The sequence below is a fragment of the Rhododendron vialii genome, chromosome 3a (assembly GCF_030253575.1).
Source record: "Rhododendron vialii isolate Sample 1 chromosome 3a, ASM3025357v1".
Taxonomy (NCBI): domain Eukaryota; kingdom Viridiplantae; phylum Streptophyta; class Magnoliopsida; order Ericales; family Ericaceae; genus Rhododendron; species Rhododendron vialii.
In genome coordinates, this window is record NC_080559.1 from 31,523,904 (window position 1) to 31,551,046 (window position 27,143).

Sequence of the window (27,143 nt, forward strand, 5' to 3'; positions counted from 1 at the left end):
TGGGTATCTCAGTGTATTGGGCTTCTCTCTAGTTGTTTTTTTCCTTTTTTAGTTTGTTTCCGTTTTGTTGATGTCTGTCAGTTTTCTGCTGTGCAAAACTTTTTTGCGAGTTTGATCTGTTGCCACAGCCGTGATGCCGTCCAGATTCCATTTGTGCTTTCTCGGGTTTGAGCTGGGGTCCGATGAGATTCTCTACTACCTGGACTTAAATTGATTCCTAATCTAAGTGTTTCGTTGGTCTTGCTCTACAATTTGATTTGGGTAACTCTTGTACATATATCAAATTAGCTATCTGCAATTCTTGATTCTAGTCACATTTTGCATTGCTTGTTTCTCCTCTCATATACAAAAACAAAAGAGGGGGGGGGGGGTTTCCTGCTCTATTTCTTGTTGGGATGTAATATAGTTCACTGTTTGGTGTTTCAATGCATGGACTACGAGAATGGATTTGAAAAAAATTGGAGATGTCCCAACCCTAAACCTTACATTGTTAGCTGTGAGGCATGAAATTAAGAAACGGAGAAATAATTTGGGTATGTGGATGTTGTTTGTTGAGGCAATATTTTGTAATGGGGCAACAAGGATTATGGTGGAAAAGCTTGAATTTTTGCACTCAAATTATAATCTGGTAAAAGAGAAAATGGACCAAGTGTTCCACCCAAAAAGTAGTATTCCAATGATTAAACTTTTTTCAAAATCCAGTAATAAATCACCATGCCAACCAAACAAAATTCAAGAAGGATGAATTTTGGAGTATGTTAAATCCATTGTCCTGCTTATAATAATACTACTGAATACTACTGATCTTGGCGTTTTAGTGTGCATGAGCAGCAACAAACCATGACTGGGAAAATGGTGTAATTCAGTACTTGCCGTGGTAATATGAACAATTTTTGGACTGTTGTAATGAAATGAAGATTTCCTCATGCAATCCCTTATGTACAGCATCGAAATGATGCAATAGATAAAGCCAAAATTCATTGCGGGGTTTTCCAACCAATGTTCCACTTACATAGTACACCAATTGCAATTTTCTCAACCAAAGTGTTGGCAAAGTTCATTAATATACCATCTACAAAAAAATACATCACTTTCAGCAACAAAAAAAGAAGAGATGTCTGAGTTCATCTTGTTTATCCCTTAGGATGCAAATGGAAGACCCATTGGGTCTGTGATACTTGGCTGGTTTAAGGACCTTGGATGGTAGATGGCCCTCGGCTCGGAGCTTGACTTCGGTTGGGCGGCACTAGCATTAGAGCCTTGGCTTGAGAATAGACCTTGAAAAACAAATCTTGAATTTCCCAAAGAAAAGATAAACCCATCAGAGTTCATGCCATACCCTGATTCAAAGGAACTTGAATTGCTACCAAAGGCAACAGATCAGTAAATCTATTTCTCCATTTCTCTTTAAATCTTAATTCGTTTGAATACACAATGGCAACAGATTAGCAAACTAATAATTAGTTTAAATACACAACGACAACAGCTTAGTAAATTGCAAAATTTATCATTGGGCGTATATCAATTGAACACATTCTCATCACACAAAATGACCTTGTCCACAACCACAAATCCAAACGTTCAACAAACTGGACCCACTTTTCTTTCTTGGACCATTGAAATTACATGCAAACAGGTACTCGGTTGTTGTAACAACATTTCTTCAACATCTGTACATTATAACCAAAACTAAGAACAGGACAGCGAAAAGAAGCCACAATAAATAAAACAACATATTTGCTCACAACTGGTATAAATCAAAAGGTAATTACGAAATCTGAAAAAAAAAAAAAAAAAAACCCCTAATTGGAGAGGCTTAGAAGACCCCAATTTTGTGAAATCGGGGGGAACCCTTTTTTTTTTTAAAAAAAAATTATATAAATGTAGATTAGTGGACAGGAAAGTGAGAGAGATAAACCTGTGGGAGAGAGATCGATGGCCTGTGGTGTCCGATGGTGGTTTAGGAGGAGAGATGGACGAGATATTGTACCGGTTTAGGAGGAGAAATCAGGTCAATGGAGAGGAAAGATGGTAGTGGTGTGTTGGTGGTTGTTGGAATCGCGGTTTGGGAGGAGAGAGAGAGAGAGAGAGAGAGAGAGAGAGAGAGAGCTATTTTGTTCCAGATGGGAGAAAAGGAGCACGATGATGAGGGATTTCAAAATTTCGGATTTCAAAATTTTCAAAACAGGGGGAGGAGGGTCTTTTGAGGGAGAAATGGGTACCATTCAATTTTTTGAACTGAGGAGAGAGAGGGGGGACCCACGTACTTTATACGTACTTCTTTGTGGTCTTCTTTGCTAGCTTCTTTACTAATAGCATTTCTGTTTATTTATATGGGTAAATGAGAGAGATAATTCAGTGCTTCTGAGGCACTGCAACGTGATGTTAGGGTTTAACTTACAAACTTAACATCAAAAGTTGGTCAAGTGGTCTTGACCTGAGATTTGGGTGTTTGCTCCATCTTAAGATTTCAAATTTGATTCTCCTTGTCAATAATTCTTAGGGCAACCTTACCACCACACGTAAACATGTGAAACGGCTATGGGAGGGGCTATATGGATTAGTCCGAAATGCACATAAGCTGATCCAGAACACTTTGTAGTACCAAAAAAAACCCTTACAATTAAATTAACTTTGTTGTCTTAGGTCATGTTCCAGAACATCAAATAAGTACTTATTTTTTTTAAGAAGGCAATTTCAAGCTAAAAAATAACGGGCTTATTGAAATCTAAAAATATGCAATATGAATCTTGTTTGAAAGATCTCAATAACAATGCAAAAAAAAAATTGAAATTTTATTTTTTATTTACCTTATTTTTGAGTTTGAAAATGTGAAATAAGTACTTATTTTTTTAGAATAATATGTTATGGAATGAAAAAGAGGTCTTGGACACCATAGGGCAGTTTCCCAGGGCTAATGCGTTCATTATTTTGTGAGGTCTATATGCATCGAACAATTCCGATTGCGTATGAATGATGCATCTCAACAGAGGCAGTCCAGAACTAAAGCTTGAAAGGCGGTCGCTTTATGTCCCGAAAGTTTGCATATTTTAAGGACCCCGACCTCATACTTTGGCACCTTTTATGATATAGTCTAATAAAAAGGCGTTTCAATATCTTCGCCTTAGGCCTCCAAAAAGTCAGAGCTTCTGCGTCCGGATTTATGTAAGTAGTTACTGTTATCTAAAACAAGGGTGTAAAATGTAGTAAATTAATGTATTTCAACATCCTCCAGTACTCCATTGGAAGAAAATCAATGATCGATATTGTTAGCTAGCTTCGTCCGCAAAGCTCGGCCAAGCCCCATTTGGGTCAAGTCACCCGTAGTTGTCCAGTGATAATTCGCAGCAATAATTTCTAATGAAAACCAACATGTTCTCCCACATGGCATGTTTGTTTTTGTTATCAAACAAATACTCCATAATGAGTGATCTCAGAGAGAGAGAGAGAGACAGAGAGAGAGAGAGAGAGAGAGAGAGAGAGAGAGAGAGAGAGAGAGAGAGAGAGAGAGAGAGAGATAATAACAATTAAAATAGGAGTATTACAGTGAGTCACAGGTAGAAAAGTTCACTAGAGACTTCGTAACTCATAAGGTTTTCAGTTCAAAAAAAAACATTTGTATGGTTTCGATTTTTCCCCATTTTTGTTTTTTTTTTTTTTAATGTTAAATATGTATATATAGATTAATAGAAAGAAATTTAGAACCAGTAGTTTATAAAGTCAAAGATGGACTGAGAAGCGGAAGAGACCGGGCGACCACTCTACCCAAGTTTCAAAACCAAAAAAAAAAAAAATAGAATCATAAGTTTTTGTCTTAAAAAATGCTAAAATTATAGTAGCAGTTTGCTCGCCCAATGTTTTTAAAAGAAAATAAACTATCCATCCTTTCAAGAGTTTTTTCAAAGTTTCATAAACGTCCTTTTTAAGATTGTATGCATCTCTAAAAAAAATTAATTATGTTTAATACTTTGTCTTTTTTCAAAATAGCTATGTGGTACAATAAGGTATACATCTACAGTTATATATGTTTACAGTTTTATAATTCCATAGGTTGATCGAAAATATCTATAATTATTTTTTTACTACATTTTTTTGTAATATGTATGATCTCTTGTTGAGAGTCAACCATGGATCTAGAGTCATCCAATTTCGTCACCATTTTTCGTCGCCTCTTTCTTTTGGAGTTGAGGGTGGCATGTGATTGTTCATATCCTTCATACTAACCTAGTCGGGATCAAGGCCCATGGTTCATGGTTGTGATGTCGTCATGCCTGCTCTCTTTTAGTACTCTTCTCATTGATTAATAATCTTTCTATCTTTTGCTGAGGAAAAAAAAATTTGTTTGAGTTAATATTCGATTTTTATGATTTAAATGGAAGGAGTTAGTTGAAGAAATCTGAAACATAATGATCAATCATGAAAAGATAATAACAAGATAAACTAACCGGAGAGCTCAAAACTTGTCACACTCCGTCGGCATAAATGATAGGGTATCCTTCAATAAGTCATACACCACCAAAATCATGTTATGCTACTGTATATTCGCAAATATGGATAAACCAGATGAGTTTCCCATAGCCAAACATGTATCACCCCCCATACTTGAATCTGCGACCATATAGTTCTCCGTCGGTAAATCTAAATCTGCATCCGTAAAATGGAATACTAATGCGGGTATCTCCACACTAGAGGCATTGGATGGCAATTTGAAGCAAAGATCGATCAAGCCCGGTGGGGGTGGAATTATGTGCGTCGACTACCGGAAGCTCAAGTAGTGCTACCAAATGTAATTCCTTCGAGAGAGAGAGAGATTGTAAAAAATGGGAGCTAATGGGTTTTGAATTAAAGGGGTGGTTAATTTTGATCTCCCCACCACCACCTGATCAGGAATTCACAGTTGCTTGGGAGCCAATCAAAAGGGTACCATGTTTAGTTCCTTCCATCAAAAGAAGGTAATTAAGCAATATGAGAACGTGGACTCACCCAACTGCGAGACGAGGGACAAGGGTTCGCACCCGAGGCCTATTGGGCCAACACTAGCTGAAGTTTAACCCCTGTGACTGTGATGAGTATCTAGAAGACAGTCTTCTAGAAGATGAGGAGAATTCCTCTCGGATCCCCGGTTGTGTCATCACCACAACCATACCCTATTTTCGGTACCTATCTATACGTTGTCAAAAGTAAAGGTTTCAGTGGCTAAAAAACCTGAATTAAAGGCACCACACCACCTTCATATGCGTAACGATAGTCGCACCCATCGTTGCAACTTGAAATTGGCAGGGCTTTGCAAAGTTTGTTGGAGCACGACACATTTGAATAAGAGGAGGATTTCTTCGGGTCAAACACCGGCGTGGGCTGAGAAAACAACGCAAACAAGGCTTGCCTTGAGTCCATATCAGGTCGCTGCCAATATCCATTACAGCAGAGTATGATACTGGTAGGGTCCCTATTGATAAGTTCATAAGGAACTCACCGTCTCTGTTGGGATAAACCGTGGACGTTAAATTTGGATGTTTAGTTGTCAAATCCATTTCATTGAACTGTTTGAGCTTGTGACTAGAACGCTTCATTGTCCATTGTAAACGCTCGAATTTAGTGAAGCTCCCACCCGAATCAACGTTATTTAGAGTAATTTTGAAACCAATTTTCAACGGTTAGTCCTGATAATCATCAAGAGCTTGCCTTGATGTGGAAAATGCCGGCATAACAGATATGAGAATCAAAGCTAGGATGAGAAAGACAAGAGAGGATAGAGAAGATGGTAATGAAGCCATGATGAGAGGCTGCCCAGGCTCATATACTAATTTTGGAGGAGATAATTAACCGATGTGGGACAAATCCCAACACTCCCCCGCACGTGCGACCCCCGATTCGCACGTGGAGAGGTTAACAAAGGATCCGGAACACACAGATCACAATGAAACAAAGTGCAACTATGGCACAAACAAAGGGGAAAAGCCTTCGAAAGTCTAGCTCTGATACCATGTTAAAGCATCAACTCCAAACCAATTGGCAAAGAGTGGAGAGGCCGCCCAAGCTCATATACTAGTATTGGAGAAGATAATTAACCAATGTGGGACAAATCCCAACACTTAGGTTGTGTATTTATGTTGGGTTTAGGGAAGAAAAAGCCTAAGGGAGCAGGAGAACATCCAAGTTAATATTCGTAGACAGTTTTCATATTGATCAAGCAGGTACACGGATCAGTAAAATATGGAGAGAGAGAGAGAGAGAAGTACTTGTATTACGTTCCCTTTAAGCTCGGTTTGGATGACCGGAATCTTTAGTAGGAATGGAATATGAATGTGATTACTAGGAATCAAACTCCAATACATTTTATTGAGTGTGAATAGGAATATAATTATTAGGAATGAAATTCCTAGAAATACAATTCCTAAAGTTATTTTGTTTCAGTGTTTGAATTAATTTCAGTAATATAATGCAGGAATCAATAATTTTAAAAATTTATCAAAGTCAACATTTCTTTTTTTTAATTGATTGATCCATAAATCTAAGATTTTCATGGGTAAGAGAGGGATCAGATTCCCACTCAATCAGGTAATGTGATTCCTAAATTCAGATATTTTGTCAAGAATCACAATCCTATTCCTGTCTCTCCCAAACATGGGAATCCTAAAAATGTAGCATCACATTCATGTTCATGTTTCTTCCAAACATCGAAATCATGGAAGTATGATTTTACATTCTCATTCCTTCTCAAGATTCATGCCATCCAAACTTAGCCTTAGAATCTCTTTTTGATCTGTTATTTTTCCTAAAGTCTCATTACCCAAAAAATTCAACATTTGAAATCAGCAAGAAGAAATAAATCATTACCAGAACAGCTATAACTACCATCAAATTCCTTCGTGAAAAACGGCTCATCTACCTTTCTGAAAACCATAGATTTTGTATCAATACAAACAGGAAAATATAAAAGGAAAACAAATGTGAAATAATACATTAAAGAAGAGGCCGACTCATCGTTCTGAACAAAGGTTTCCCCCACTCTCTTCCCCCTTCTATTTTAATTCTAAAAAACAGCAAAAAAAATACTCTTAACAAAGAGAAGATAAATAAATATCAATTCAAGAACCAACCTTCTCGCATCGCCGCATTTTCGTTTTCTATATTTCTTTTGGTTCTCTTTGAGATTTCCGGAGATGCAAGCGTGAGGTAGGGGGCGGAGGATGTCTTACAAACGAAAACACAAAAAAGACAGCCAAAACTAACAGAATCATGATGCAGCTTTCTTGGAAACAAACCGCTGCAAAGACTTTGGCAATTCACTTTGCTCACTAATCTTCTGCTTCTTATTCTTAGACAATTCTTCCTCCTGCTTTTGTTGCTCCAAGAAAGGCCTCTTGGCTCTCTCGACAGCTTCCTGCATCTTCTTCGCTCTCCTACTCGGTTTGTTCCTCCCCTTTGTTTTCATCTTAGTCGAAACGCTGTTCTTGGCATCTGCAACGGCGGCTTCCATCTCCGCTTCTCTCTCTTCCTTGCTAGGTTTCTCTTTCCTCCTTGTAGGTGGCCTCAAATTACCAATCTTTTTCGGATCCAACATAATTGTCTCCGGAGGGAGCTTGTCCAGAAGAGACCGCACTTCTTTTTCCCTCCTCTGCTTCGGTGTTTCAAAAGGGTTTGCCACCCAAGAATCAAAATTGGGTTCTCCAGATCCAGGGATAAGAATCGAAGACCAACCCATAGAATGCCCAAGCCCTAGAACATCTTCATATGGTCGGAACAAAACTTTCCGTATTTGGTAACCTTTGGCAATAGAATGAGTCATGTAACGGCTATAATTTTGAGATCCAGAGAAATCTCCCAAAATCTGTACAAAAGAACCGGTAGAAGTAGCAAGCAAACCTTTCTGACTAAAATCCAATGTTTTCGCATGTCCAGGTAAAGTTTGAAGAACTTCAAATTTCCTCAAGTCCCAAATCTTTATTTTCCGATCAGTCCCGGCTGTTGCCATGAGATGGCCGTTGGAGTGAAATGATCAGGCTGAAACCGGGCTGTGATGAGTCAGCATCTTGACAAGGGGAGCAGCACTTGTGGGCTTCCACATGGTTACTGACCCGGTAGAATGGCCCAAAGCGACGACACTGTTGAAGGGATTCACCTGCATCACATCAGAACTGCCGAGGCCAGTTCTGAAATTACCAACCATTAAGCCCATAGTGACATCTTGATAGTGGAGCTGTCCAAATTTGTTTATGGATGCCAAGAGGAAATGGTTCTTCAGAAATTGGAGTTTCGATACTGCACCATGCTCCTATAGGACATAAGTTGGGAAAATAAGAAAAAGAAAAAGAAAGAAGGAAAAGCAGCCTAGATTTCAAATGAACAAACTCAAACTTGAAAAGCAGTCAATCAAACTCAAACTTGATAACAATCTGCGTCAGTCGCAAAGCAGTCAGGAAAAAGGTAAAAATCAGGGGATTTAAGATAGCAGAGGCAGCCAATATACTGCAAAAATCGGGCATCAACCAGAGCAAGCCTGGAAGTGACCGGCAACCCTTTTTGGCCATGAAGGTTACTGCAAAACGGATTGCTCCAAAATGGAGATGAGTTAATCCTTGTTGTTGCCAAATGTGAGGCAAGTCAACTGCTTTGGGCATGCATGGAACCAAAAGCTTCTAGTATAGTGGTCATAAGTCCCAAAATGTCGCAACCAAATGCTTCTAGTTTTTGCTACATCATACATTCATACTAACAAAGCACTACAGATGCACACTGGTCATAATCTGGTATGTATATATGTTTACCAGGGAATGCTACTACCATAGCAAATTAAGTTTAAGTATGCACGTTCCATAACATGGTACAACTTCATTTCCAAATTGACAATTAAAAGATCTAAGCTGTCCCTAGAGTTTTTCCCAAACCATCAAACAAAATACACTAAAGTTCTAGAGAGAGTGGAGTTTGTGGCAGGAGAAAATGTCAAAATATTGTAGTTGCATGAAGAAATAGGAAAATTATATATTGAGTTCTATTGGATATTCTCTCGCTCGAAAGTACTCACACTACATTTTGTCACCTAAACATTCCTACAACCACGTCATTTAGCGAACCTGCTGTACCACGTTTACATTCCCATCCCTCGAACCAGAAGATCCAGAGTCTAGGTAACATAGGTTGGAATCAGGGGCAATTGGTTCATTGGTTAGAACTTGGCCTGTTAACCTTGAGGTTATGGGTTCAAACTTCGAATCTGAGGGTAACCATTTTGTGTATATCACACCAAAAGTTCGGACTATACCCAAAATATTCCTCCCAGATCCCCTTTAACAAAATCATAGTGGTCTACTTTTTTATATACGACTATCTGAACAAGAAGTAATCTAACAAGATCGTGCACAGCCCGTCTATGCACTAACACTGTCAGGTTAAAAGGAAGAGAACTACAGTATGAGCCCAAAAAAAGGCCACAGCATAGTCCAGCTGGTCACATACAAGTAACTAAACCAATGAATACTGACCTTCAGACAATGAAGCTCAGTGCCATCCCGGTTATAAATGTACGTGTACCTGTCACAATGTTTTATGCTTAGAGCCTTAGACATCATTCTATGAGAATTTCACTAAGAAACTGCATTCTTGAATCAATGAGCAAAACATTTTCTTCAGAAAGCATTATTGAGGATCATAAAACATCGATTTCAGGGGGGGGGGGGGGGGGGGGGGGAATGTGTACTACAATTCAAGTAGATATATTCCAATTTCTTGCTTGGCCAACTTATTTCAATCAAATTAACTGGAAAATGTAACTTGACAACCTTATAACTTCACAATCGCTTGGTGATCGTAATCTTCTCGAAATTAAGAAACATGTGTGCTAGCTTAAACAAGAACAAGGATCAGGTAAGGGATCAGACTCAAACAGTTTCACATAAATGTTGTGCTAGTTGAAAGAACTAATAGGTCACGGCTACTTATATGAGACTTCAACAAGAATGAAAAACATTACAACTTGAGACTTCAACAAAAAAAAGAGAGGATGGTTTATGACTTGAACAGAAACGCTGGTGTAAATAAAAAAGAATGAATGGAGTACATAAGTGGCATAGAAAAATCCACAAAACAAACCCCATTGACTGAAAACTAGCAGGATTTAGCTCCCAAAAAAGAGAAGCAGATAATCTGGATGGATTCCAATAAAAGACAGTTGAATGAAGAGAAGAGGGTAGCAAAACATACAAGAGGGCACATATACTGTTATCCCTATACTCTTCAGTTGAGTACAAAAAACACTAGATAGTAATATTGGTGTTACCATCGCACAAGTTCTTATATTCAGCAACATCATAAGGGTTTGACAAGTACAACTAAAAGGTTCCCCTCTTCACTTCATCCTAATCCATCCATCTGAGAGTAAAAGGAAGACCCCAGGCCCTTACTCTCAAGTATAAATGCCCTGTAGTTTTCCTTTCTCTTGCCTTTTCCACTCTATCAAACAACAAAAGTGACTCCTCCCCTCACTTCTGTTCTCCAATTTCTTTAATCCTAGTCTTCAACCTGCGATAATGGAGCCTCTGGTCTGCTTAGTAGAAGGGAAAGTGGTAAAAGAGTAAGGTGATTCATAACTTCATATAGTTAACTTGGTACGAGACAAGAGTGAGAGAAGAGAAGGGGCAAAGGAGAGCCAAGAGAATCAACCCTTTTTTGTTTTTTTATTTGGTACGAAGGGGAAGGAAACAAAGAGGTGAGAATGCACTTTCCTTCTAGGCCCAACCAACCCTTTGTGCTCACATCGAAAGGTCAAGGGAGAAAAGGAAGAGAGAGAAAAGGAAGAGACGCACTAAATCTTTTTTGCCCAAAAACAGCCCTTCTTTTACTAAACTATAAAATCAAACAATAACACACCCCTTCCTTTCTATTTTTGTCCCTGTTCAACAGAGCGAAAGGAGGATGAGAGTACTGAATTTCCTCGTCAATACTTCTTTGTCCCCTCCTACCTCCCACTTTTTCTTTGCTGGTACTGAAAGTACCATAAGTCCATAGTCTTTGGAAGGAAGGGAAGGAAGAGAGGAGCAAATTTCTTCCCCATTCAAGCAAGCCCACCATGTCTTTCCCTCCAAAGAATACCAACTCTTAAATCTATGAGGAATGAGGTATACGAGTAAAACCAAGAACGAGCATTTCCTCTTTTTTCCAAGCGATCTACAACCATAATAAAAATGGTTCATCACGAGTATAAATGTGGGCCAAAAGCAAAAACAACTCACATAGAAATAGGTAAAGTAATATCAAATCCAACCACAAAGATGGATTACGGAAGTACAAGTATCTCAAATGTGAACAAGTCTACATGGAAGCAATTTTGCTGACCAAAATATGGAAGAAAGAAAAATTCAGGCTTGGATAGCATACGATAAGAGAGTATTAAACATCTTAATGCAAAGTGTACCTGCTTGAGTTTCCATAAGTGCCGAATTATTGATATTTAGGCCCTCCAAACTACACTTGTTAGTTATTTATATGTGTTACTTGATACTTATTTTCCTTTTATTTTGTTTATAGGTTGATCGAGCTCATTGTTCAGGATATTGGATAAAAACAGGAGTTTAAAGAGATTTGTGATCAAAGTGTGGAGTTTATCAAAGTTGGATTGCCAATTAATTATTATACAAAGTTCAAAGGGCCCTTTATGTAATTAAAACATCAAACCTATCTATATAAACATAAGTTTTCTACTGACATCGGGAGTCAGTGGTGGAACGAGGGCTCTCGGCCGTGGGGTTCGGCGGAGAACAGAAAAGGAGAAGCTTGCAATATCATTAGGCCATGGCTCGCTAATCCCATTCTCTAGGGGGAAGATGAAGCCCCGTGTCAAGTAACTTTGTATATGTATAGGTTTAAGTTTTAATATTCATTCGAATCGATTGTTTAACTAGTACTCGTTTGAGTTTTATGGAATGATTTTAATATTTTCAATCTATTTCGTATTTATATCCGCGGTTTTCAAATACAGAGTTAAACAATGGTATTCTTTGATTGAGCTTGGGTGATTGAGATGGATTATGCTCGTAAGACAGATCGTGCCGTTAGGCGGCTGAATCGGGCTAGTGAGACGGTCCGTGCTATGGGGTAGTCCATGCTGATTGGCAACTCAATATATTATCTTGACGATTGTCGGAAGGGATTGCAAGCCCTAACGATAGTATTGAATGATTCGAATGTTAACCCTAACCTATGCATATTGTTGTTATGCGGTCAGGGTGGATTTAAAACCCTAGATCTTTTTCTCATCAGTTTTCTTATCAATTAATTAGTTGCTTTCTTACTTTATTCAGTTTTCTTAAATCAAACAACTCAAATCTTTTTCTTCCGAATTAATCTAGAAATCAATCAAAATTATAGTAACTTAGCCATACTATTCCTGCAAATCGACACTCGGTCTAGACCACCATTCTACGGAGTAGTAGTTAACTCCAAGTTTTTATAAATTTATTTTTGACACGGAATGACGCGGTCACACACCAAACTCTACAAAGGATTAATAACCCCTCACACATATACCATAATACCAACGATAACCTAACTAATTTGCTTTGATGATATAACATTGATGGCCTTCCAAGTGTAAATTCTTCTCATTAAAGGTAAAAATCCAACTAGGAGCACTAATAATGGGACACGTATGCATCTAAATTCTATACCTTGTCAAACATAAATGTCCTAAGTGTCATTTCTACATAAACCTACCATAATCACAGATGTTTTTACAGTAAGAAGATGGGGCCTCACTTTTTTTGGGCAGCAACAAAGAACAACTCATTGTGCAAGAAGACCACATCACGCACTGTTTCTCTGACCTAAAAAATAGGCATTAGCAACTCAAATTTATTTCTAGTGAGGCAGATAAGCACCTCAAAAGATTGAGAAAACAACGAGTTTATAGAAATGCAGAAGCACAATAGAAATATAGGTCTAGGCTAGTAGGAGAAGTAGAAACCTTGCCAAGAGGCCTTTGGCACAATGGCATTAGGGGTGCACTTAGGTGCCAGGAGATAAGATGTCAGGAGTTCAATTCATCTTCCAAGATGCTAATCTAATTATTCTAACAATACTGACTTTCGCCAATCAAAATAAATAAATAAATAGGAGAAACCTTTATGTGTATATACTTCCATAAAAGGTTTAGGAACTTGCTAATGAAACATTAACCATGAGAATTTAAGGTCAATGAATTTAATGTTGCACATATCCGTCTCTTTTGTGTACATAAGAAAATTTCCAGAATCCCCAGGCCGGCACCTTTGATGATGAGGCCGATTACTATAAGCTATATTTTGCAAAGCATCAAAGTAAATAGGCTCTAGCCTGCCCTTTTTTATGCCTTCTGTCTTCAAATGGTGCCATGGATCGACGACATCACATCCCTTGAGTTCCTCAATTTTTAGAGGTATAAGGAGGCCATTATTTCACTAGTAAAACTTCTGAGAGCAATCACTTTGTGTACATATTGACAAAGGTTAGTTAGGTCTCTCTCCAGTCCTCCCCTACTCAAACCCCCACCAGTTGGGGATCACAAGGGTACAGTTATTCTTGTTGTAGAGACTCCACTGCTCAGACTTAATGTTTGTTTACTAGTCTTTCGTATAGACTGGAGCCAGGTGAGGGCGGTTAGTTGTTGGTTAATCCCCTCAACCGATTATTGGAGATTGTAGCACATTTTGGTACACATTAATGTGTATGACCATTTTATCAATAAAAATGATATCTTCCAATTAGTTTTTAGACTCTAGATAAGTACACTCCCAATTGATAAGCAAAAGTTTAACCTACCATATTGGATAAGCCAACTATATAACTGGTAAATGCAAAGATGGTGCGGACACAAGGGCCCCAGCCCAATTCTTGTGATTCCAGTAAAGCCGATTGCAGAAGTCTGAACAACCAATGTCCTTTTGGTTGGATGACAACACTTGTGGGCCTACCTAGAGATCACATTAAATTTAACTTATTTAGTATATATCTAGGATTATACCTTTGCTTTATTGTTTTGAGGGAGCCTATTGGCACAGAGATAAAAATTCTTCCTTAGGTAAGGAACACCTAAGGTTTGTTACAGGTTCGACAGCACCACATCTCAAAACTGCGATCATGTTTATGCACAAAATATTTGCTAGCATTTAAGAGGTTTTGTTACAAAAGGCACAAATTTTGGTTAAGTTGTCTACCATGTTCATAGCCAAGCCCATAAGCAAGTTAGCAACCATGGTATCACCCTCGTGATCAGCATCTAGAAGTGAAGCCTCGCAATGACAAACTAACTCAAGGCGCCAAACATACCTGAGTGAAGTGTTTCATTAATATTGATTATGTGTATGGATGACTTAAGTGGTTATTTTGGACTAAAATGAAAAGTTTTCCTATGAACAATTTTAAGTGTCTTATTTATGGGCGTAGAAAGCAATCACATTGCACATGTAACACCAACACTGTTAGAATGTCCAAAAAGTTGCTTCATGTAACACCAACACTCAAATATTTATTAGAAAATTACGAGAGTGCGGGTGCACAACTAGGAGTCAGTAGTGCATACTACCACATAAACAAAAACAAATTGATGCCAAAGTATCTGATAACTAGTAAGATTTCGTAAAATTTTATCACATGCAAAGTTCAATGAATCATATGTCGCAACTATTTATTACTCCATCCCATTTTGTTTCTCCATTTTCGATATTCATGTCAGTATGCAATATGGATCTTGTTTGATAGCTCTCAATTAATACTATAATACAAAGTTTTCAAAATTACGGAAAACATTATAGATCGAAAGATATAACAATTATGAAATGGAACGAACGTTGAAAATGGACAAACAAAATGGAGAGGGAGTACTTAAAACAAATAACTAGACGATAGCATATGTACTTATAACATCTATATAATAAAACAGAGCTGTGTTTGAATCCAAAAGACAACCAACGCTCCAGATTTATCTCTTCCTCCTGCATAAATCTCTACCCTCTATTCTACAAAATGACATGTCCGTAAATTGATAACTTTTTTTGACCATTTTCTAATCACACATTCCCCTTCTATTTTGGAAATCCGATTTCCATTTCCAGACCCCTCTCTCTCTCTCTCTCTCTCTCTCTCTGCGAATATGATAATACGATTTGATTTCCAGACCCTCTCTCTCTCCAAATACGACCTTCCTCTGCCTCCTCCCATCACGCAAGTTGGCCAATCCCTAACGACCCAACATTGTTTTCGTGCCCTGTAATGCTATTTGGAAACGAATTGCAAAAGTCAATTTGGAAACGAAAACACATGCAGCTACCCATTTGGAAACGAATTGTTACGGGTTAGCACGGCTGATTATACCTATATTTTTTATTCCAACATTGTTTTCGTGCCCTGTAATGCTATTTGGAAACGAAAACACATGCAGCTACCCATTTGGAAACGAATTGTTACGGGTTAGCACGGTTGATTATACCTTCTTTTTTTTTGTGCAATGTTGATTCATGCCCTGTACGTTGTATAATCTGATTGTATTGTTTTTGTGCCCCGTACGTTGTATATAGATTTTTCCAGTTCTTTGATTCATGCCCTGCACATGCATTGCGTGTACCGAATTTGTAATCGGTATGTTCAGGCGGTAGTCTTCGGGCAAACCGGAAGTTCCTTATTTTAATGCATCCTGGGTGTTTGTAAAAATGCCTCATACAAATAGAATTGCTCTGTCATAATTCATTAGCTTCAACTACTATGCCTTCTGCAACGTGGGTCAGTTGAATGGCATAGTGTTCCTCGAGCTCCTCAATTTTCAAAGAAATAATGCTTCAGTACATTACGAGACCAATTAAGTTGTTGCCATTCGTCTACGCCAAGCCAATTGAAGCTTTTCTATTCCATCAGTTCACACCAGCAGAGTGCACCATTGCCTTTTAGTACTCCATTTGTCAGAGACTTAAGTGACTTTATTTTTGCCGTTTCAAGGCGGTGGTCTGCCCCATATCAATAGTATAAGGAGCCACTATTTCAATATTTTCTTTCCAATCTTGGTTTGTGATTTTTTTTTGTTGTCTTTTTGCATTAGGCAATGACCGGCAAAGGAAAGCCAACATGTGTTAGCAATGGAGAAAAAGATTCACGGGTATCACCCTTTGACGTATCTTCTATCTTCTATCTTTATAGTCAATAAGCTAAACGACATTCTAATTTCTCAAATTTGTTTATACACGTATTTTAGGAACAATCCGGTAAAGATATATCAAAAGGTACACTAGCGCAACGTGCCCGACGAGAATGAGAACGTATTTTTAAGCAAACCACTGAAAGGCGATCGGAACAACACTCGCCGATAAATACAAGTGTAAGACTCTTATTAATCAAAATCATGTTTGATTATCTACATTTTCTACCCATGTTTTTTTTAATGTAATTCTTTCTCAATTGTTGACTTTGTACGTAAAGATTCAACCTCTCCGAGACGGGAATATTAGAGCCGATGGGCGAGACCACCATGCCGTACATGTTCCCGAGGTAGGTCTCCATATAATTGTGGAGTTTCTTGCAAACCTAATTAGTACCCGTAATGCAATTTATGTATTTCTTGCATTTGTTTCAACTGGTAGCATGATAACCTGTGCAATGAATGATCGTTCAAATCTGCAAATGTATATATGTTTCTTAGTAAACCAATTAAGAATGCACTGCTGGATGGGTTTGGTTTTCTTTATGACAAGACATAGTGCACTTTGGCAACTCTCAGTTATGGTGCAACTGTAGTCACGAGACCGCCATGGAACTCAGGAAGCCTTTGTTTTGGGGCTCGACTCTCACGCGCGTGCTATTAATTCATGTGTTCGACTATCTATATCTTCTAACCATTTTTTTTTTTTATAATTCTTTCTCAATTGATGTTCACCATGCTATTCATGTTCACGAGGTAGGTCGAAGCCTTTGTTTTGTGAAACTAAGCCTCTTTTTTATTTGTCATTAAGTAAACCAGCTTAGGCGATCACTGATTAGCATACAAATCAATAATTCTTGCCAAAAGACAACTGAGTAGTTCGAAGAACAACTTATGTGTATTAGCTTTTACGGTGCTATTACCATGTTCACGGTGTCTATCATGATCCTAGGACCAAAATTGTTGAAATAGTAAAACTTTATAACGAAAGAGGAAATGGAAAAACTTGCAATGAATCACTAGCCTCAGTAAAGTGGTTTCTCAACATGCTTTCTAAAAGACGTATTGCCCAAACGTTGGATCAGATAGTTGAATGCAGGATGAGAGCTTTATTTTCTTTGTTGTAAGTATGTTCATTCACTTTGCTATGGGAAAACCCTGGAGAATTACATAAAGCACTATTTCTTTTCCAGTAGTTAATGGCAATGAGAGAAAAAGGTGGCGTTCTTTTATCATGGAGATTTATTTGTTTAAGGAAAGCTTGGCCTAAGAAACAAGACAATATCCCACTGTCATTTTTTGAATATAATCGTCCTTTCTCTATTTTTTTGGAAGGGTAAACCAAAGAAGATAATGGATTCTAACATAATTATAGAGATAATCTCGGTATCGAGAATGTACTAATGTGTGTTGTCAGTTTCTTTTTTTAGATGGCTTCACTTAGATTAAGTTTTTAAGCTACTTAATCCTATATTTTAACATTGATAAGTGTCGATTGATACCAAACTTCTTTTTTCTTTCCAATTCTTGCAGTATTTGAGACTTGGTAAAAAGACATGTTGGTGTTCGTGGTGGTGATTGGCAGGCAGTAAGACTTGGTAATATAAAGGGGTTTTTTTTAACGGAAGACTTTTTAGCCGACAGTGATATTTTTGTTCCCCCATAATGGCCAGTTTCGAAGAACCATTCAAACATAAACTTCAGGTAGCATTATTTGTTGTTTTCTACATTTACATGTCTGGATATTTGTCAGCTTTGAATATTAGATTCACTCTACTCCAGCTATAGCATTGCTGCTTATTTGGCTGCGATTCAAATTGTGTTTTTTGATGAGAAGTCAGGTTAAATGAAGAACGTGGTTATTAGTAGAAAAGAGTAGTCCTTTTTTTTTTTTTTTGGAAAGGCAAGAGTAGTCCTTTATGTACATAATTCAAATAAATGGACCCTGTTTGAAGTTTATTTGAGACACAGCCTAAAGGCGCGACGAAACATGTCTTATGGGAGATTTTGTGTTCATTGGTAAAAAGGGCAATTCAATTTTTGTTTCAACACATGTTTCGTCGTACCTTCAGGCACGGGCAATATCAAAACCCTCCAAATCTCATTTGAATTTTCAATACTGTATTGAGAAACTACATTACGGAAATTGTGATGATTCATTGAAAGTTTTCACTCCATGATTTGTGCGACGATCTGAATTTGAGGAAAAAATAAAATCGCGAGTCCAAAACTTATTTACGTGTGTTGATCGTTCGAGCCGTGCCTTCAGGCCCGAACATGCACTACCTTTATTTGCTTATTGTATAAATTACACTGTATAAAATTAAAATACCTTTATTTGATTATTGTTTTGCCAGGATAATGGGGGTGCAATGCTCAAAGACTATATTTCTAAATATTATGGGAGCTCATATGTGTTAATTATTCCACCTCCAACAACTGGGAGTCTTGACCATTGTGCCTTTGTGGTGACTTTCGTTTTGAAAGTTGATTGGTCATAAGAGTGTTGGCACATTTCCAAAGGTAATAAATGATTACAAAGATTGTAGGGGGCATAAGTTGTCCTTTTTTCTTCATTGTCATACTTAGATTATACATAAACGAGTCCATATTCTGTGATGAATTTAATAATTTTTTATCTTATTTATGTAGGAATATCGAGGACTGGCAAACGAACAATGGGATCGTCATGATAAGAGCTTTGTTAATAGATTGGGAATTTCATGAGGAATTTTTATTTGTTAGGTTGAGTTTTACAAATATATATTCAGTTTTATTACGCGTGTTGGGTGATTTATGGATTTGGGATATTTTTAACTTGCTTGAATATTTTTTGCACCCCAATTTAACATGCACATATACAGCATATATTTTACTTTGTTCCTACCCATTTTTTGTCCATCATTTGCTCATTGTTCGACCTGTAGCTTTAGTTGTCTTCAAAATGTGTTGCGCCGTGCCTTCAGGCACGGGCATTCGCTAGTTTTCATATAATATATACAGATACCTACATGTATGTATATGTATGTATGTATGTATGTATGCATGCTAGGCACAACTTGAGGCAGTGATATACTTGCAATTCTTTGATAAGACCCATATTCATCATGTCTATAATAGCCAGATGGCCCTTGCGTCCGGCAACTGCCATGTACCGACCACTTGACGTGAAATCCAGTGTGTATGGACCAAGATCTGTGTGTAAGCAATAAATGACATTACAACAGCCATAAATAAATGAGAAATCATACGGAAATAATATGCACACTTAGCAGATATATATAGTACAGTGGGATAACACTACACATTATTGGACACTTAGCAGAGATATATAGTACAGTGTGTGTGTGTGTGTGTGAGAGAGAGAGAGAGAGAGAGAGAGAGAGAGAGAGAGAGAGATACATGTTTGGAAGCTTATGGTAGCATTAGTTTTTTTGTACTTCATTGTGGAACCAATGTGGTTGGTTTTGGTTTGATCCAAGAAAACCCTACTAACTGTAATTGGATGTGATTGTAATGGTTGTGGGTTAGCCCATTGAATACCCTTGGAGATTCTAAGTTTCACGAGAATCTATTCAAAACCCCTTCGTGATTCAGTGGATTAGAAATCTGATGTGATATAGACCTATGCCCAATGAGCGTAACTCTCGTGTTTAGTTGGAATAGCTGAGTTTGGATCCTGAACAAACTGTTGGTGATGAGCCGAAAGGAAGGTGAGGATAATGTGAAGTCTCAAGCAACTTATGCCTAGGGCGTTGACACATGTCCTACAATGCCTGAAACATAGACTCGCAATCCCATACAGTGAGCCAACTCCAAACGCCAGTCCTCAAACCATTATAAAAATTACTGCATTCATCTTGAAATTGCATTGCTCCACTTAATTATACTAACATGCATGTGTAGAATCTGATAAGATGAATCTATTTTTCTTAATTGCCGAGTGTTGGACTTATGAAACATGTTATTGTTGTTGTCGAGTGTTGACTATGGACTGACAAATCTTGTAAACACTTTGTTTCATAAGTCCATCACAATTCCACAACTTGAGCTCATATGATATTGAAATCATCAGACAAGCACAACTGAAACTTATTTAGAAAGGAATTTGGTAAATTATCACTGATCCTACTCAAGGAAAGGATACAAAGATAACTACCTAGCGCTATGCGCCGATACCACCACAATTTAATTAATTTCTTTCATATACGGGCTAACGGAAAGTAGATATGCAAACACCACACACATATGTACCCCATGTATACTACCTCACTATAGTTGAAAGAAGAACATATCCGGAGGACTGCTTATTACCAACAAACTTAATTCTCTTTTAACAACAATATCCCACAGATAGCCCAAGATGAATGTGGTCTTGCCATAATGAAAACAAGTTAAAATTCTTCACCCTTCCTCTTCAATATATTTTCCAGAATGGAACGGTCAAACAGGATTTTTATAGGGAATGTCAATAGTCGACACATGGCCTTTTGGAGTTGAGATTAATTATGTCTACTTGCCTTCCTCTCATCTCCAGACTTCTTCCTCATCATCAATGTTCCGCAAGAAAACTCAACTACAGGCAAGATTTCCAACATTTCACATTTTCTCGGCTATATTCTAATTACAATTTGTCAAGGATAAGCCAGAACCATTTATATTCAAAAGACCTATTAAGACGCCAAAAAATGCATGGAGGTTACCAAACACGCACTGAATCCCGAGGACATGAGAAATATCAGTATGAAAGGGTCCTCTTACAAACAGTATCATCTGTAAATTAGATAGAAGGTATTGACCTGGTAAGACAATATCGTATTGATTCTTTGAACTTGATATATCGACTTCACGAACAATTGCCTCCTGTTTGATCCTCCAAGTCTTCTCTATACCTTCAACCACCAAGTACCCCCCCTCGCTTGGCATAAGCCACCACAAAAAGATATATATCACACATCAACTTTTATTTGCACCATAAATATTGCACATGATTTCCTGGATATCTCCAGACACAAAAAGAAAAGAACCAAAAACAAGAAAGAGAACAGAATCATACGACCTAGTGTTATCTATAAAGAGCTACAAGCAACTGCAAGCTGGCATTTCAGTTTCGAGAAATATAATGCAACTGGTAGTAGAATTGGTCGCTTGGCAGACAAATTGTGTAATATTTAAGAAGTAGAGGATCACGTTTAATATTTGAAGTCAGATCACATGAACAGAAAAAAAACCTCACCTTCTCAACCTTGGCAGCAGCCTTGGCAGATTTTCCATATAACTCCTCTTTTACAGCAAGCTGACCTTTCAATTTTTTGTCTCTCAAAGCCTGCAAATTGTAAATACTTTTGAGTGCAATAGAAGAAGAAATAAGCAAAACGTGATTAAGAATCTCAAACAACAGTGCCGTACCTCGAAATTAGCACTTTCACCTCTAAGATACTTCTTTACTTTAATATCCATCTCATCTAAAATCTCCTGCACGTTGCCACATTCAGTAGATATAAACGTGAATACATCCAAGGCTAAACACCAATGGTTAATCAATGCGACACAGGAACGGCCAAAGTGAGACTTAAAGGAAAATGAAAACAGCAGGAGAAATAACAATTTTACTAGACATCTTACAGGTACTAGAGCTTTTTCCAGATATTAAAGACAGAGACCTTGAAAAGCAACATAAAAAAGGAAGACAACTAGACAAAAGGGGAACCGGGTGGCTAATCCTCGTATACATAGTTTGTGTGACAGCCAGCATTAGCCAAGGAACATCAGTCAAGAACTCTCATGCAACTTTTTGGATGTAAATAGCTGAAGCAGAAGAAATAACAAAGGCAGCGAACAGAGAACAAATGCAGAGATCAGAGAAGATGAGGAAGAAAGAAATTTGTTTGACAAAATTTAAGAAGTCACAGGAAATGGCTAACGTCTTGATACAGTTTCTATTAACAGGAAAAAAAATTGACAAGGCAACTGGTTACAAACCCAAAACGACTGGGCACGATAACACCGAAATTGAACAAGTAGCGTTAATCTTGAGGGAATTTGACAGGAACCCGAGATTACAGCACATGATGGCCAGTTGGCCAACTCAATTGCCAACCTTCGCCATTTTGTAGATGTTACGGATTCTTTTGTAAGAATTGTTAAGCTTCTTTGGTCTTTCGAGAACAGGTCTACATACGCAAATGTGGCTGTCACAATTTGTCCTTTGGTACTATGGCATGCATTCACGTTTTAGCTTTTTCTTTCTACAAGATATCCTTTTGTCAATCCAAATTTTTACAAGATAGACTTATCCAAATAATTGGGCTTATTTGTACGGATGGTCCCCAAAGTATGTTCGAAATGTCAATTTGGTCCCCAATATACAAATCGCGCCTATTGCATCCCTAATATTCACAATGCGTTTTTAAATGGTCCCTAAGACTAACTCCGTCTAGTTTTACCCTCAGGTGCAGGGGTATTTTCGAAATTTCCTAAAACAACCCTCACCCCACATAACTTTCATCTTCAACCTCAAAACCCTAGCTTAACCAAACCCTGGCATTTCCTCCGTGTAAACCTTAATCCTCCCTACCAATTTCTGTCCCTCACTCTCTCCGCATATGCTCCGCTCAAATCTCTACCTTAACTCCCGCCAGCACCTCGTCGTGGGCCTAAGCATCCAGTGGCGCCCCACCTCCCACCTCGATGCCTAACCCCCAGCCGCCACCCTCTAACTCTGCATCGGCTGCCGCTGCCTCATCTTCCAGCCCCTCTCTTCTTCTACTCCTCTTCCCTGTTTTCTCTCTCTCGCTACTGACCTCCCTTCCCCTCTCTCTCTCTCTCACCAGCCCATACCACCACCGCCACCTTTTATCCACAACCACCGCAACTGCTGAACACCACACCCCCATTGTTAAACCACAATCACCACCACCAACAGCCACCCAACACCTCTGCAAACTCCCTCACCATGGCCAAACACCACAATCCCTAATCGTAACCCAAAATCGCAATCAAAACCCTAACCCCAAATCTGCAAGATCCCCAAATTTGAATGCCCCACCACCCAAATCCAAAATGCAATTGTTGGAGTACCAAAACCCTTACCTCTAATTCGGCTGGAGTTTAACTCATATGTGACAAACGAAGGTACATACAAAACTCACAACGGAAGCTAATGTCCTGACAAAAAATAAAAAACTGTATTTCCTTTTACAAAACCTTGTGTTTATTTTGATTCAACTGTGAACAATTGGTTAGAGAAGCTCCAATTACTTCCAAATGTCCAAACTTCCAATTGTTCTTCTCCATTTACAGCTTTGAATACTCTGAAATAGCACTAAAATTTCAGCAAGGAATCAACAGAGATTGCATAAGCATGGTCATCGAAAGACATAAATAGAGAAGGAGTGACGGGGAAGATGGGTTATGGCGGTCGAAGGTGACGGGGAAGATGGGTTATGGCGGTCGAAGGTGACGGGGAAGATGGGGTATGGCGGTGGAGGTGGATGGCCGGCGTTGGTTGTTTATGTATGTGGGTTAGTATGAGAAGGGAGTGTGAATATGATTCCCCGGCCTCCACCTCAAATCTATATGTTTTTATGAAATTTCGAAAATACCCCTGCACTTGACGGTAAAATCAGACGGAATTAGTCTCAGGGACCATTTAAGAACGCATTGTGAATATTGGGGATGCAATAGACGCGATTTGTATATTGGGGACCAAATTGACATTTCGAACATACTTTGGGGACCATCCGTACAAATAAGCCTATCGAAATTCCACCAAAAAAATCAGATGAAAATCTTGAAATGATGAAGCAGAATAGTCTGGTAACCACTTGCTTTTTGTAGACATTAAAATAACAATTCATATCATTCAAAGTAGATAGTAAACCAATACCTGTTCTTCAGGAGGCATAATCTTGCAAAGAGAACCATCCTCTTTTTTCACTCCCATCTTAACTGGCTCAAAGTTTTGAAGATATAAACTGCAGAAGAACCAAATAGTTACCGAATGACATAATACAGACAGCTTCTAACTAAGGACAATGTGAACGTGAATCAAACAAAAACTATAATGTCTTCCGACAGATCATAGGAATGGCCAAAGACTGTTTGCAAGCACTTAGCACATCATCAAACGCAACCATTAACAGGCTCTAAAGAAGAACACTCATTCCTACAAATAGCCTAATGGCCCAATTTTGTACCATGAAATGAATGACCTTGCCGACATGCTATCAGCTATGTTACATGGATCCACGTTTGGCCGATGCACCAGCAGAACACTGGTGCGAGATACGTACGTAACGTACCGGACTCTCCCTTTATATTCCAGCCACAAGAGATTCAAAAGTAAAGAAGAGTCAGAAGACCATAGGAGAAATACCTTACAGAAAACGAGTTGATGACGCAAGAAATTGAAGAAGAAGCGACATGAGATGTTTGCGATCTTCAATGAGTGTTTTCGATGATTTGAAACTATCTCCAACGACCTGCACCTTGGATGATCTCCAATGGCCTAGATATTCGACAATCTCCAATGAGTTTGATGCGTGGCACTACTAGGGCTTGGTTTGCTTATGGCAGCTAAGGTTTTTTCACAGATTAGCAAAAAAAACAGACTCAATGTTACATACAACTTTTCTGATATTACCATGCACGTGTTAAAGAGAAAAATGGACTTGGCAGAGAACAATTAACTACATGAGCCACTACTGATTTATTAAATTGAGAGGAATTTAGCCAGTGAGTTATATGTGCATGGGCCAATGTCTTAAAGCTAGACTCGAAAAAAAATCTGAATGACCTGAAGCCTTATTAGGCTAATTGCGTATTTGGTCTACAAGTACCACGTAAAAAACTATTTGACAATCTTTTAACTTGTATTCATAAAAAGAATATTAGGAAATTGTTATGAGAGCATTCTCAAATCCGTATTCAAATTTGGAAACACACCTTTGTATCCTCAAATTTCAAGCAGTGGCATATCCTAAGATATACACCTGCATTCTTCGATACGCACACCCGCATATACACCCGCTGCTGCACCCGATACCCGCACTCACGTGCATGTAACATAGGCTATCAGGAAACTTACAAAAGAGAAGCTATTGTTGTGCGCAATTCTATTTCTACCAATAACTACCGGTAAAAGGATCACATGTTGTCAAAAAATCCCAATAAACTACGAAGATATTGTTGTTCACATCACAAATGTAAAACATCTCAACTTCTATCAAAATCTCAAATGACAGTAAACGGGAGACCACATGAGAGGATCTTATATCTCCTTGGAGCAATCAAGAAGTGCTATCATGTAATCTGCTGCTAATGTTAACAATGAAGTCATAAGGACGCTAAAAACCTATGTCAAAGAACAATGTCATCGTACTCAGTAGGGGTGTAAGCAGTTTGGGGTTCGGGCGGTTTGGGGCAAAATTCTCCGGGACCGATTCGGTTCGGGGCAACATTTCCCGGTACAGGTACCGGTACCGATCCCAACCGAATTTATGAAGGGACTGGCATCGGAGTGGGGTCAGTCCGGTCGGGGATTTCAGTTTGACCAAACTCATTGGGCCAAATCAGTTTCTGTATACATAGGCTTGAGATAGAATCAATACAGAGAAATTGTTTGCCTATCTCAAGTTTTAGCTTAAAAGCTAAAACATATAAGAAACTCATAATACAAACTTAGAAGCTGTTCTTTGATTAATTTTTGCGGCAAGGTCAGTTGTGTCTTGAATGAGGGTTCTGAGTTTTCTAAAGCTCCGTTTAAGTTTTTCCTTTATCGGTCTAACATTTTGGCTCGGTTGGAGTATAATTTCCAAACAACCGGGACTGAATCGAAAACTTTATTTTTTCCAACTATCAGAAAAATTTTTACTTCTTCCCCTTCAACTACCAATTGAACACCATTGTCCCTCCAACTACCAAATCGTTGCTTAGGACAATCCCTCCCTCCCTCCCATCCAAATGATGGAGGGAAAACTTAACACTTAACCCTAACCTTGTTATTTTGGTGCCAACAAAAGGGTACATTAGTCATTTACTCCCAAACCCTACTCAATCCCTGTTCTCTCACCTGAGCCGCAAATCCTAATTCCCCAACTCACGACTGGATTACTCCTGAACCATACTCAATCAGAGACAGAGAGAGAGACCTATTACTGCTGTAAACCCATTGCTCAGCTCCAGCAGTTCATTAATTGGCAGCAACGAAACAGAGCTTTCATGCAAATAAGAACAAGAATCATAAAACTACACTGAAACCCATAAATGGGTAAAGAAAGTAAGCAAGAAACGGTAGGATTACTCCTGAACCATACTCAATCAACGATTCTGAAACCCATATATTTTCGAACTTGATTACGTAAGCCTTGAATCAGCCTTCTAATTCTGTTCTTAATCACGAACAAATATGAAATTGAAGCTTGAAATTAGCTTGAATTCCAAGTGCAATGACGAATTTGAATGGAGATTCCTCGTTAGAGAACAGGAACCCTAGAGCTCTCAGATGATACATACATGATACATACACATACTCCTATATTATAAGTTAAAAGACATTAATAGCCTTCAACTAACTCAGTTAAGGAAAGGTGTTAAAAGTTTTTCCTAATTTTTGTGCAATGTTTTAAAAATAGCTAAGCACTAATTGGGCAAAAAAGAGGCGTCTAAGGGACTAGTCAACTGCCTAATCTAAGCGTTAGACCACTGCCTACTGACTAGGCGGGAACTAGGAGACCGACTTTTAGAACACTGCTTTTGTGCAACTGAACAACGAAAACTAGGAAAATCTTAAGGGGGGAAATTTCCGGTCCAAACAAACAGAGCTAAGTTTTAAACCCTTAAAGTCACATAATCTTACCCAGCATTTGTGCTCCCAATCTTAGCTCCCGCGAATTTAAGTACGTAGTAATTTGGAGTTCTTTTAAAAAAGACACTTTTCATGAATGCACTTGTGCTCGCGCATATTATGTGACTTAGATTAAAC

The 27,143-nt window shown here is 38.3% G+C and overlaps 3 long non-coding RNA genes and 1 pseudogene across 4 annotated transcripts; 2 read left to right on the top strand and 2 right to left on the bottom strand.

The window, feature by feature from the left end:
- Positions 1-878: 878 nt before the first annotated feature.
- Positions 879-2,263, bottom strand: LOC131319968 (uncharacterized). The gene is made up of 2 exons (XR_009198083.1): positions 1,919-2,263; positions 879-1,670 (listed from the first exon to the last, which is right to left on the bottom strand). It is a non-coding gene; the product is annotated as an uncharacterized LOC131319968 (long non-coding RNA).
- Positions 2,264-7,123: 4,860 nt separating this feature from the next.
- Positions 7,124-26,646, bottom strand: LOC131319969 (probable U3 small nucleolar RNA-associated protein 7; annotated as a pseudogene).
- Positions 16,055-16,510, top strand: LOC131319971 (uncharacterized). The gene is made up of 3 exons (XR_009198086.1): positions 16,055-16,120; positions 16,217-16,339; positions 16,441-16,510. It is a non-coding gene; the product is annotated as an uncharacterized LOC131319971 (long non-coding RNA).
- Positions 17,506-19,137, top strand: LOC131319970 (uncharacterized). Of its 2 annotated transcripts, none has more exons than XR_009198084.1 (3): positions 17,506-17,863; positions 18,517-18,682; positions 18,812-19,137. It is a non-coding gene; the product is annotated as an uncharacterized LOC131319970 (long non-coding RNA). The 2 variants fall into 2 exon arrangements; XR_009198085.1 differs by having other exon boundaries at positions 17,673-17,757; positions 18,812-18,982.
- Positions 26,647-27,143: the final 497 nt, after the last annotated feature.